This window comes from Helianthus annuus, chromosome 2 (genome assembly GCF_002127325.2).
Source record: "Helianthus annuus cultivar XRQ/B chromosome 2, HanXRQr2.0-SUNRISE, whole genome shotgun sequence".
Classification (NCBI taxonomy): Eukaryota; Viridiplantae; Streptophyta; class Magnoliopsida; order Asterales; family Asteraceae; genus Helianthus; species Helianthus annuus.
Genome location: NC_035434.2, coordinates 52,499,226 through 52,512,471, shown reverse-complemented (window position 1 = coordinate 52,512,471; position 13,246 = coordinate 52,499,226).

Below are 13,246 nucleotides of genomic sequence, written 5' to 3'. Positions count from 1 at the left end.
TCAAGAACCTCTCGAAGTCCAAGGCGACAAGAGTGGTGCTGTGGTTGGCATCATCTCTTTCTTGAAGGCTCAGAAATGTCTGCGGAAGGGTCACACCGCAATCTTAGCACTCGTTTCAGATGCATCAGTGAAGGAAAAGAAACTGGAGGATATTCCAGTTGTACGCGACTACCCTCAGGTGTTTCCTGAAGACTTACCTGGATTACCGCCTCACCGTCAGGTCGAATTTCAAATCGAGCTCTTTCCAGGAGCAGCACCCATAGCTCGCGCACCATATCGTCTAGCTCCATCAGAATTGGAGGAACTGTCAAAGCAGCTACAAGAGCTCTTGGAAAAGGGCTTCATTCGTCCAAGCTCTTCGCCTTGGAAAAGGGCTTCATTCGTCCAAGGTAACGGTGAAGAATCGTTATCCTCTTCCACGCATAGATGACTTATTCGACCAGTTACAAGGGTCGTGTTATTACTCCAAGATAGACTTGAGGTCTGGTTATCATCAGCTGAGAGTCTGGGATGTGGACGTCTCCAAAACCGTATTCAGAACTCGTTATGGCCACTACGAGTTTCTTGTCATGCCGTTCGGGTTAACGAACGCACCTGCCGTATTTATGGACCTTATGAACAGGGTGTGCAAACCCTATCTTGACAAGTTCGTCATTGTTTTCATCGACGACATCCTGATCTACTCCAAGAGTCAGGAGGAACACGAACAGCATCTACGCCTTATTCTGGAACTCCTACGGAAGGAACGGCTGTACGCTAAGTTTTCGAAATGCGACTTCTGGCTTCGTGAAGTCCACTTCTTAGGCCACGTAGTGAACAAAGATGGGATCCATGTCGATCCATCCAAGGTAGACTCGATCAGAAACTGGCCTACACCACGTACGCCAACAGAAATACGCCAATTCTTGGGTTTGGCGGGTTACTACAGACGGTTTATTAAAGATTTTCAAAGATTGCTCAGCCGCTTACACTACTGACACAGAATGGTGTCACCTACCGTTGGGGCAACACGCAGGAAACTGCTTTTCAGCACTTAATGGATAGACTTTGCAGTGCACCTATCCTCTCATTGCCAGAGGGCACGGGCGATTTTGTGGTTTATTGTGATGCATCCATCCAGGGTCTTGGATGTGTGTTAATGCAGCGCGACAAGGTCATTGCTTACGCCTCGCGCCAACTTAAGATACATGAACGAAATTACACGACGCACGATTTAGAGCTGGGAGCTGTTGTTTTTGCGCTCAAGATATGGCGACACTACCTGTACGGTACCAAGTGCACAATTTACACCGATCACAAGAGTCTCGAGCATATCTTCAGGCAGAAGGAATTGAACATGCGTCAACGACGATGGGTTGAACTACTTAACGATTACGAATGCGCCATCAAGTACCATCCAGGCAAAGCCAATGTTGTGGCTGACGCTCTCAGTCGGAAAGACACTTTACCTCGGCGCGTGCGAGCGCTGCAGCTTACGATTCAGTCTAGCCTTCCTGCACAGATACGAGATGCACAGGCAGAGGCATTGAAACCAGAAAACGTCAGGGCTGAAGCCCTACGCGGCTCAAGGCAACGATTAGAACAGAAGGCAGACGGCGCCTACTATGTAACGGGGCGTATTTGGGTCCCACTTTATGGCGGTCTACGCGAACTTGTAATGGATGAAGCTCACAAGTCTCGCTATTCGGTACATCCAGGATCGGACAAAATGTACCACGACATCAGGACTACTTATTGGTGGCCTAGCATGAAGGCCCACATCGCTACTTACGTTGGCAAGTGCTTGACCTGTGCGAGAGTCAAGGTGGAATACCAGAAACCAACGGGCCTACTTCAGCAACCCACGATACCACAATGGAAATGGGAAGAAATTTCCATGGATTTTGTTACAGGCCTACCCAGATCCCAGCGTGGGAATGATACCATATGGGTAATCGTGGATCGACTCACCAAGTCTGCACACTTCCTAGCTATAAAGGAAACGGATAAGTTCTCCACTCTCGCAGACATCTATCTCAAAGAAGTTGTTTCGAGGCACGGGGTGCCCACCTCCATCATTTCGGATCGGGATGCACGATTCACGTCAGAACTATGGCAAGCGATGCACAAATCTTTCGGCTCACGGTTAGACATGAGCACAGCATATCATCCTCAGACGGATGGGCAGTCTGAGCGAACGATTCAAACACTTGAAGACATGCTTAGGGCATGCGTTATTGATTTCGGCAACGGCTGGGAAAAGCATCTCCCTTTGGTGGAGTTCTCGTACAATAACAGTTATCACACCAGCATACAAGCCGCTCCATTCGAGGCATTGTACGGACGTAAATGCCGGTCACCTCTCTGTTGGGCAGAGGTGGGGGATAGTCAGATCACGGGTCCAGAGATTGTAGTGGACGCCACAGAAAAGATTGCGCAGATACGACAACGCATGGCGGCAGCACGCGACCGTCAGAAAGCCTACGCGGACAAGCGTAGAAAGCCTTTGGAATTTCAGGTCGGGGACCGGGTTTTACTTAAAGTCTCACCCTGGAAGGGTGTGGTTCGTTTTGGCAAACGAGGCAAACTAAATCCGCGGTATGTCGGACCATTCGAAATCATAGAGAAGATTGGCAAAGTGGCATACAAGCTAAACCTACCCGCTGAACTCGGTGCAGTTCACAATGTCTTTCACGTGTCGAATCTGAAGAAGTGCCTGTCAGATGAGACCCTCATAATTCCTTTTAAGGAACTCACTATCGACGAGCGGTTGCAGTTCGTCGAGGAACCAGTTGAAATCAAGGACCGGGATGTGAAGGTCCTCAAAAACAAGAGAATCCCTCTTGTCCGAGTTCGTTGGAACTCCAGACGTGGCCCAGAGTACACCTGGGAACGCGAAGACCAGATGACAGAAAAGTACCCCCAGTTATTCGGAACCAATGCAACCACTACTGAGGCTGATGCTACTACTACGGAATTTCGGGACGAAATTCCAGATCAACGGGGGGAGGATGTGACACCCCAGGAAAACCAGTAAACGATACAACTTACCCAGCTTCCTCAGTGAGTGCGTACCAAATTTCGGGACGAAATTTCTTTCAAGTTGGGGATAATGTGACAACTCGTATTTCAAACCTCTATTTGTGTGCTTCGATGTAACTTGTTTGGATTATACGTGACTAGTTGACGTAGTGGAACATTATATTTTGTTATGTTATGTGTTACGTGATTGCATGTGAATATCATAAGTTTAGTCGCACAACACTAGTTCAACCACACGAACCTTTGGGCCGTACACATTCCTCTCGGCTCACTATGCTTGGACTCGGCCCACCCCTCTAAACCGAGTATACATTCACGCATACACACACCTTTGGGGTCTTTTACTTCTCACAATCTTCAATCAAGAGAACACACACAAAACCCTAGCTTCTCTCTCTCAAACTCGACGGCACAAAGCAACCGTGCATCATTCTCTTGTTCGGATCACTCTCATCACCTCCTTCTACTCGTAACCGGTTAGTGTTTCACTATCATTGTTTTGTTAGGTGATTTTGGGTGTCATGAGTTGTGTGGTAATTAGAATTGGTTGTGTGAATGATGATATTCTCATGATTTGGATTGTATGATAATAACCTAAAAACCGATTAGATAGGTTAGACTATCATGACTAGTTGTTGCTATGATGATTTCGTAATGATGCGCTTGAACCGAATCAATGTAATCGGCTGTTATGGTTTGATAATCAACATGTCTTGTGTGATTGGTTAGGATTTCATGTTGATATAAAAGTTCATTATTTCGACTCGATTGAGGGTTTGATTAACTGTTCGTGATTATGTTTAATGTACATGTTCGATTTCACCTAGGGTTCATATACATTAGATGCTAGATTTGCTTGGTTTGATCGATTTTAGGATGGTTGAATTGTAAGAAACTGTTAACTGATTGATTGATGTAAACTTGGAAACCTGAATAAGTGTAACCGATCTACATGAAATCAGGAAAGCTGTTACATATGCTTAGTCTCGACACGGGTTGCGAGTCGAGAACTCACCGTCTCGACTCGAGACCAACACACCGACACCAAACAGCACAAACCGAGACCACGGTTGCGGGTCTGGTTGCGACTCGAGACCGTGTAGTCTCGACTAGACATAACAACTCGAGACCATCTCTGTTGTGACTCGATACTTCAAAACCAGCACAACTAGAGACCACCTAGTCTCGACTCGAGATCGCTTAGTCTCGACTCGAGACCGTGAACACTTGCACATCTTATTGGACTTTCACTGTTACAAGCCCAACTGATTTGGGCCGGACACATGGATTCATTTACGTGACTTTGCTATTGATGGACTGCCATGATTTTTCGTGTATGCCATGATCAATACTTGTACGCAACTAGATGGAATATGTGTAGAAAACGTACGTGCACTACTTGAATACGAACCTAACTTATATGATAACCATGGTAGGACGTGGTTGACCACCAAATAGCTTGATTTAACTTGTCTGTGTATCTGCCGAGCAACCCAAGGTGAGTTCACACTCTTACCAAGGCATGGGATTCCCGGGGTGTTGGGAATGGGATTGAAAGGATAAGGTTGAATAGATTCATACGAACACTGTTACTAGACTACCATACCATCGTCCTCGGTTGTGCAGGATACATACATAAAACCTACGTGAACGGATACTCACTACTACCTCGGATGTGTCAGGCACTTACGTAAAACCTACGTAAACCCCCACGTACCCCTATCCTCGGTTGTGAAGGATACTTACGTAAAACCTACGTAAACTTGTACGTATTATTGTTCTCGGGATATGTAGAACACTTATGGTCACGCATAGTCTAGTGGATTAATAACATAGGAAGCCCCCACCAATAGAAACCAATATCGGCCCAGTAGAGCCACCTGATACTCATGAACTTACTCTTACGCAATTACTTTCTGTGAACTCGCTCAACTAGTTGTTGACTCTCTGCTGCATGCCTTGCAGGACCTTAGGTACTTTTGGAGCTTGCACAAGGAGGGGCGAGTCGTTGTGGGCGAAGGATCGTGGTTAATTATTAAACACTATTGACATTTCAAACGTTAATACTTATGTTGGGTTTTCTACATTAATGCTTCCGCTATATTTACTTTTGTTGGTTGTGATAAACACCTTTCGTATTGATGGAAACTTTTACAATTTATTTATATGTTCAATATGATTGGTGGCTTGATCCTGGTCAGTCACGCTCCCAAGCGGTGGTACTCCGCGTGTGGATTTTTTTTGGGGGTGTGACATTTTTCTTCCGAAATTTTAAACTTTTTAGTTTAAGAGTAGGTTGTTTAGACAATGTATGTTGTTCTAGCATGATTTTGAGTAAGATTAGTTGTTATGGATGGAATTTGAGCATGTTATAACTATAGTGAAGTAATTACACTTGTTATGAACATGATTGAACATGAAGGTGATGTTGAATATATTGTTGAATTTATAAGAAATTGTAAGATTAACAAGAAATTGATAAGTTTATGATAAAGTGAGCGACTTTGGAAGTTTAAAAATGCGATTTTACATTCACTTGTTAATAACAATGTCAACATCACATATCATGTTCAAAGTTTGAGAGTTTAGTAATGGTTTGGGTTTATATTGACGTTTTGCTTGTTTGTGATTGTAGTTATGGCCGGTGGTAAGAGACAAAAGACTACAGGGCAAGCTTCATCATCGGGGTTCTTCTTCCGGTTTAATACCGAAGAAGTGGGAGTAGCTAAGCTCCGTGGAAGAGAATGATGCAAGATTGTATAGGCAGGTCTGGGAGTGGGTGAAGTTTAGGGATAGCAAAAGCGCCAAGGTTTGGGATGAAGAGAAAAACAAACCTTTATCGGGTTATCAAGACAGGAAGTTAGAGGCTAAGTTATGGAAGTGGAAGATGGTAAACAATGTGAACACTTCAGTTCCAGAAAGGGTCTTATGTGAACAGGTTGTGAACGTGGAAGAGTTTCGGCAGATTGGGATCATGCAGATGTTCGAACGATTAGGTTGGGAAAAAGTACTTGACTGGTGTGAAGACAACACCTCCCGGGTGTATTTAGCGGAGGTGTGTGAATGGTTATCCACTTTGAGGCTCGTGAACAAGAATGAACCTCCATCGCAGTGGAAATTGGTGGGGAAGACTAGCCGAGGGAACATGACAATGTCCTTCGAAACAATGAATTGTATTTCGCGTTTTGACTCCTTGGGAGTGCAAGCATACGATTACCCACCATTGAGCAGTTCTTGGATAATCACATGAACAATGATGATCCCGACCAAATGATAGCGGCTAACTTAACTTACAGCGACGGAGGAGAAACCAAACGAAACCAAATGACGATTGAGGGAAAGATTCTCCAAGGGATTTCCCTTGAGAATGTTTTGGTGAGGTTTGGCGATCGAGGAGGTGTTAGAGCGAGCGATTGTAGGGTGGTACATTCTTTGTTATACGGGACTCCTACCCTATCATGGAGGCACATAGTGATGATGAACACATGGGCTACTCGGGAATCGTCACAGAGGCATTTCATCCCATATGCACGCCTCATTAGTGCTATGATCGTTCAGCAAAATTGTCTTCCACCAGAATCGCTATGGGTGAATAAGCCGTTGGAAGAAATTAGCAATGCCTCGATGAGGAGGAATTGGAAAATAGAGGTAAATCTCTTGGGAAACAAGTATGTTGTGACCGACAGGTTGGGGCATAAGTATGAGTTTCTTACTTCAGGGGCACCACCGGAATCGGGAGAAGATGAAGAGATGGGTGATGAAGAGGAGGAAGTTGAACCCTCTGGTTCACAAAGGCCAAGACAAAGATACATGAGGCCGCATAGAGAAATTAACACAGATGTGGCAGGCTTTGTGAACATTAGACGGGTGCCCTCCTACAAAAATTTTGATCGGGGACAGCAAGAGATATATGACAATGTCACTGCGTGTATAGGTGAAGGCCGAGAGTATAACTGAAGGAGGGAATCTTGGGAGGAGTCACAGGGATCCCAAATGCAGGAGTATTGGGCAGTTCAAGCAGCCCATCGGGAGAGAATGGATAAATTTATGGAGGAGCAACAACTGTTCCAAGCGATGCAGAGGTCGTAAATGGAACAGTCGATGAAGATGCAAGAGGATGAGGTAGCCCGTAGACGGGCATGGGAAGAAAGTGAAGAAAAGGCGACGCATGATCGAAACTCAGTGGAGGACAACCACTGGAGTGCCTTGTATGTCTCGCATGAAACGTCTCTTAACAATGCTAAAATTCTCCACGATCAGGAGAGACACCAAAGAGACCTCGAGGCCGGCCGCCCTTATGTTGAGCATTCGGGGTGGACCAACTACGCTAATATTCCCGTTCCTCAAGGCCCCTCCGACCCATCTCCTCACTGACCCGAGGCTGTAGGGTCCAGTTTTATTCCGATTCCCTACCAACCACCGCCTCAAGGGGAGCAGAGCCCATTGGATACCTATAGGGAGATGTTTGAGGCCCTTACTGGTTATCCATACCAACCAAACCCGCCAGTGGATCCCAGCGAAAGATATCAGCGGTAGCGGTATGTGTAACAACTCTCATTAAAATTAATAAATAGGATGGTAATTAGCTATTAAGGAAACCCTAATTAAGAAACCCAAGTAATTCTGCACTAACCCTAAAATTTCCAGAACAATCAGAATCAGGATCAGGGCCCCTAAAACTCAGGGGGGGGGCAAAACCCTAATAACGATTATCTTCATAACTAATTATAAAATTCGAAAAATTAAAAACCGTCGACACAGCAAGCCTACATGCACGAAGGGCTACTCTATGAAAATAGGGTGATCACTCGCGTAGCGCGACGCCTATAGGGGTACCCCCTCGCGCTACGCTACGGTGACAAATTTTCAGTATAAATAGCAGGGGTTGGGACTTGTAATCTGGCATTTGAACGACGTTAAAATTCATAATATATGTCGAGTTATAAGCAAAACAGTCCAACACACACACACAATTATCGAATCGCTGCCGCAGAACAGGGTAATTACTCGATCGCTATTACGATTCAGTTTCCGGGGTCAATATACCCAAAGAATGTCTAAGTGCCGCCCACATTGGGCTATGCTTTGTCGTTGTCGATAATTCGATAATGAGTTGAAGCATTGTACTTTGTCGTTGTCGATAATTCGATAATGAGTTGAAGTACTATACTTTGTCGTTTGTCATTTTGATAAATGAGTTGAAGTATTGCACTTGGTCATTCATTGCGAATATTTGATCTCGGGAAATTATCGTAACTGCTGTATTGATCACTAACTCTGTTTTGTGTGCATTATTATGAAATTAGGTTAAACAAGGATAAAATTACATTCTGTCAGTACTAAATCTGCAATGTGAGTTATTCTCTTTTTATAAATTCTTTTATCACAGTTTGTGACTATTTACAATACTCCAAATTATTTTCAGAATTATAACTTACAGTGATTAAGTTTATGTGAATCACCAAGTTACAGCCGGTATGTGGGGTATTGTGCACATTACTTGATAATCTTCACCATTGGGGCAGCCATTGGGTGATATGACCATAATCACAGATACCATTGGACGTATGGGCCAATGGATCGAGTGGTAAAGTACTGTGGGTAGTTGGTTGATATCAGAGACATTGTAAAAGATCTTACCACTGTGAATTATAATAAATGTGTCGTTTTCAGTAACTAGAATAATTCACTCAGTATTTCCCCGCTGACAAAATCTTTTTCAAACATGTTTCAGGTGATCTGCTGTAATTCAGGAAAAATGCAAGGGGAAGCATTTCAAGCTTAAGATAGTGGCTCAATATAAAATAAAGAATTATGTTTTATTAATAAAATCTTGTTATTGTAAATTATCCAGGATTGTATCCCGAATTGTGAAATAAAATAAATCGGGAAATATTTTAACTTAGCCGATCCTGTGAATAAATTTTTCCGCTGCTAAACTCACAATAAATAAAGTACCGCAGGATTTCTGTCCCGCGGCTCCGGAAACGGGTCAAACCGGGTCGGGGGCCGTGACAGAAACAAGGTGGTATCAGAGCCACTAAGTTAAGCTAATTAAGTATTTAAATGATACTTAATTTTCCTGATTACTATATGTGATTATGTGTTTATGTGTTTTTAACTGATTATTTGTTAGTTACAGTATGGGTAAACAAAAGTTGCAAGATATCTATCTTAAACTAGATAGATCAATTTACGAGAAAGGAAGTTCGTCTAAAACTAAAATTTCAAGGCTCCCTACAATTCCTGAAGAAGGAATATTTGTGTAAAAAGCGAATTATGAAAATCCGCTTTCTCCTAGAAAAAGGAATATGATTATTAACAAAAGTAAGGAGCAAATCAGAGAAAGGAAAATTAAAAAGGGAACCCAGGATTTACTCAATAAATCGCCTTGGGAAGATAAACTCGATGAAAAATGGGCAAATTTATATATGCTAGCCACAGTAGCAGAACATACAAATCTTTAAAAATGCCCTAAAATTTGCAAGCAGTACTTCCCAATAAGTAAATAAATAAAAGTGAAATAAATTTGAGTGTATTTTCCTGTATTTTGTACAAATAGTGTGCAATAAAACTTCCATGTTATTTGTTAAACTTTGTTCTAAAAGTTTTAACTTGATATTTTATGCATTTTGCATATATGCTACACAGCATGAACGAGATATCTGAAGCTTTTCAGAACCTCAATCTGTATCCAGTGAATATAGAAGTTTCTCATGAATTCACGGGATATATTGCTGATGTGGACCAACCTGTAAAACTCCCTACTCCACCAGTGACCAAACCAAAAAGGAGGCCAAAGAAAAATTATGTGTGGGGAAGCCGTATACGTAAGAGAAAGACAGTTACAAAAACCCCTAAAACTAGTAAACCCTTAGACAAAGGAAAAGCGATTGTAATCCAGGAAAACCCTAATCCGCAAGAACCAGAAACTGAAGCCAATGACGAATCCAGGCAAATGGAGGAGCAGTTCGATCAGTATTCTCAGGAAATAGCAATAGAAATAGGGCAAGGTTCTAACCCAACCCAAGTAGAAGTTGGAGAAAGTTCTAACCAAACCAAAAGAGTTACTTTTCAGGATCAGATAGATATTTTACTAGAAAAATGTGAGACTATGCAACCTGTCAGTCCGGGTATTTTTACTTATCCTATCGAAAACCCAATTCCTATGAATTTTGCACCAACCCTCACTGAACCAATAGTCCATAACCAACCTGTAGAAATGGAAGAATGGTGGACCAACGATTGGCAATTTCAAAATATTGTCAATAACGCTTACTCATTCTTTCCACAGTTCGACCCAGAACCCCTACCCAATCCACCGATGAGCAATGAGAACCTGGCTGAACTTCGCCATTTCGGTGAAGAGTTGATGGATGCAGGGAATAGAATTAAGGAAATAGGGGGACAAATTGCCTGGAAGTATGACGAGAGGGAACTTCGTTTTTAGGATGACAAGTAGGAGGACGGAAACTATCTTTGTATAATAGTAATAGTAAATAGTGAAACCAGTTGTAACATAACAAATAAAACATTGTAAAATATCGGTGTGTATTGATGCATACTATACTGATATGAAATGCAATCGAGAAATCGATAATTTTGGGCTTTATGTGTTATAACCTGTTTAATGATTTGTATAAATTGTTAATTGCTAATTATTCATAATAACTTATCATCAGATGGCAAATAACGATAACGAACCAGTAAATGAAGTTAATCAATCGGAGCAACACCCAGAAGATCAATATATGACCAAACAAGATATTGAAAATATGGTTGCCCAAGGAATAGCTAACGCAATTCCAATGTTCGTTGCTACTATGAAAAATCCAAACGATCCGCAACATATCGTTCCTAGTAAACATACCATCGAAGATAATTTCAGTAACAGTATAAACGGGGGCAATGATCATATAAATCATGACAATGAATCTCAGCACACGCAGCGCCCTAAGAAACGAAAGGCTGCAACACCTGGTTGCACTTTCAAAGAATTTCTTGCTTGTAAACCCGCTGAATTTGCAGGCAACGAAGGAGCAACTGCAACACTGCGATGGTTAGAGAAAACCGAAGCAGTAACTGCAATAAGTAAATGTGCTGAGGAAGATCAAGTCATGTATGCCTCAAACCTGTTTAAGGAAGGAGCACTAGAATGGTGGAACACGGTGCTACAGGCAAAAGGAAGACGGGTGGCTTATGCTATGACCTGGGAAGAATTTAAGAATCTTGTTGAAAGAAAATTCTGTCCTGAATATGAGAAGGAACAAATGGCAAATAAGTTCCTAAATCATCGAATGACAGGGGTAGATTGTCGTGGTTATACCTCAACATTCTTCGAATATGCGAGAGTGGTACCTAACTTGGCTTCGCCAGAACCGGTACTCATTTCTCGATATATTTGGGGATTAATTAGCGAAATTCGCAATATCATTAAAGCTGCGAGACCTCGCACTATTGACGATGCAGTAGAATTAGCTAATACCCTAACCGACGAACTGATACGCACAAGAGATGAAGATAGGAAGAAAGAATTGGCTCAGAAAATTACCCAAGGATTTAGGGTGGGTAATAGTAGTAACTTCAAGAAGAAAGGAACAAGACAATCTTCCATCCTGCCATTCTGCAGAAATTGCAAAAGGAAGCATTTTGGAAAATGCTATGCAATTTGTAACTTCTGCAAATCTGTGGGCCATAGTGAAGAGAACTGTAAGAAGAAAACTGTAACCTGTTTTCACTGTGGAGAAACAGGACATTACAAAACCGGATGTCCTAAACTGAACAAAATCACTGATATCAAAGGCAAAACCGTTGAAGGAATTGTTAAGAAGAATGCTAGAGCCTTCCAGCTAACTACTCAAGAAGCAGAACTCATTCCGGATGTGATCGCCGGTACGTTTTTAGTCCACAACGTCTATGCAAAAGTATTATTTGACTCTGGTGCGAACCAAAGTTTTATAAATACTTCATTTTGTCAAGCTCTTAAGTTACCATTAACTACAGTTAGACAGATCTTTACAGTCGAAACTGCAGATGGAAATTCCATAGAAATTAATCAGGTTTTGCAAAAAGTAGAAATAAAACTTTCAGGTCATAAGTTTGTTGCAAACCTATTGCCTATGAAATTAGCTGAGTTTGATGTTGTGTTAGGAATGGATTGGTTAATAGCCAACCATGCTCAAATCATATGTGATAGAAATTCTATAGAAATTCAAGCACCTACTGGAGAGGTAGTTAAGATTTCAGGAGATAAACCTAGGAAGCCATTAAAGTTCATATCAGTAATGAAAGTTGCTAATTATGAACAAAACCAAGGAATAGTATATATGATTTCCGTAATCATTTGTACTAAAGGCAAAGAACTCAAGGAAATTCCTGTAGTCTCAGAATACCCAGATGTATTTCCAGAAGATTTACCTGGGTTACCACCAGACAGAGAAGTAGAATTTAGGATTCATCTAATTCCAGGAACTACACCGATAGCCAAGGCACCTTATCGATTAGCTCCTACTGAAATGCTAGAATTGAAAAAGCAATTAGATGAATTACTAAGCAAAGGATTTATACAACCTAGTTCATCCCCTTGGGGTGCACCAGTGTTGTTTGTGAAAAAGAAAGATGGATCAATGAGAATGTGTATTGATTATAGAGAATTGAATAAAGTTACAATTAAGAATCGATACCCATTACCTAGGATTGATGATCTTTTCGATCAATTACAAGGAGCTAGGTATTTCTCTAAGATAGATTTAAGATCCGGATATCATCAGTTGAAAGTTCAAGAAGAAGACATACCTAAAACTGCTTTCAGAACTAGGTATGGTCATTATGAGTTTACAGTCATGCCCTTCGGATTAACCAATGCCCCAGCTGCATTCATGGACATGATGAATAGAATCTGTAAACCATATTTGGATAAATTTGTGATCGTATTCATTGACGATATACTCATTTATTCCAAAAGTCAAGTCGAGCATTGTCAGCACTTGCATGCACTCTTAACTCTGTTAAGAAAAGAAAAGTTGTATGCGAAATTCTCGAAGTGCGAATTCTGGCTGCAAGAAGTGCAATTCTTAGGCCACATGGTGAATCACGAAGGTATTCACGTAGATCCTGCTAAGATCGAAGCAATTATCAACTGGAAGGTTCCACAAACTGCAATGGAAATTAGAAGTTTTATAGGTTTAGCCGGTTATTATAGACGGTTTATTAAGGATTTTTCCAA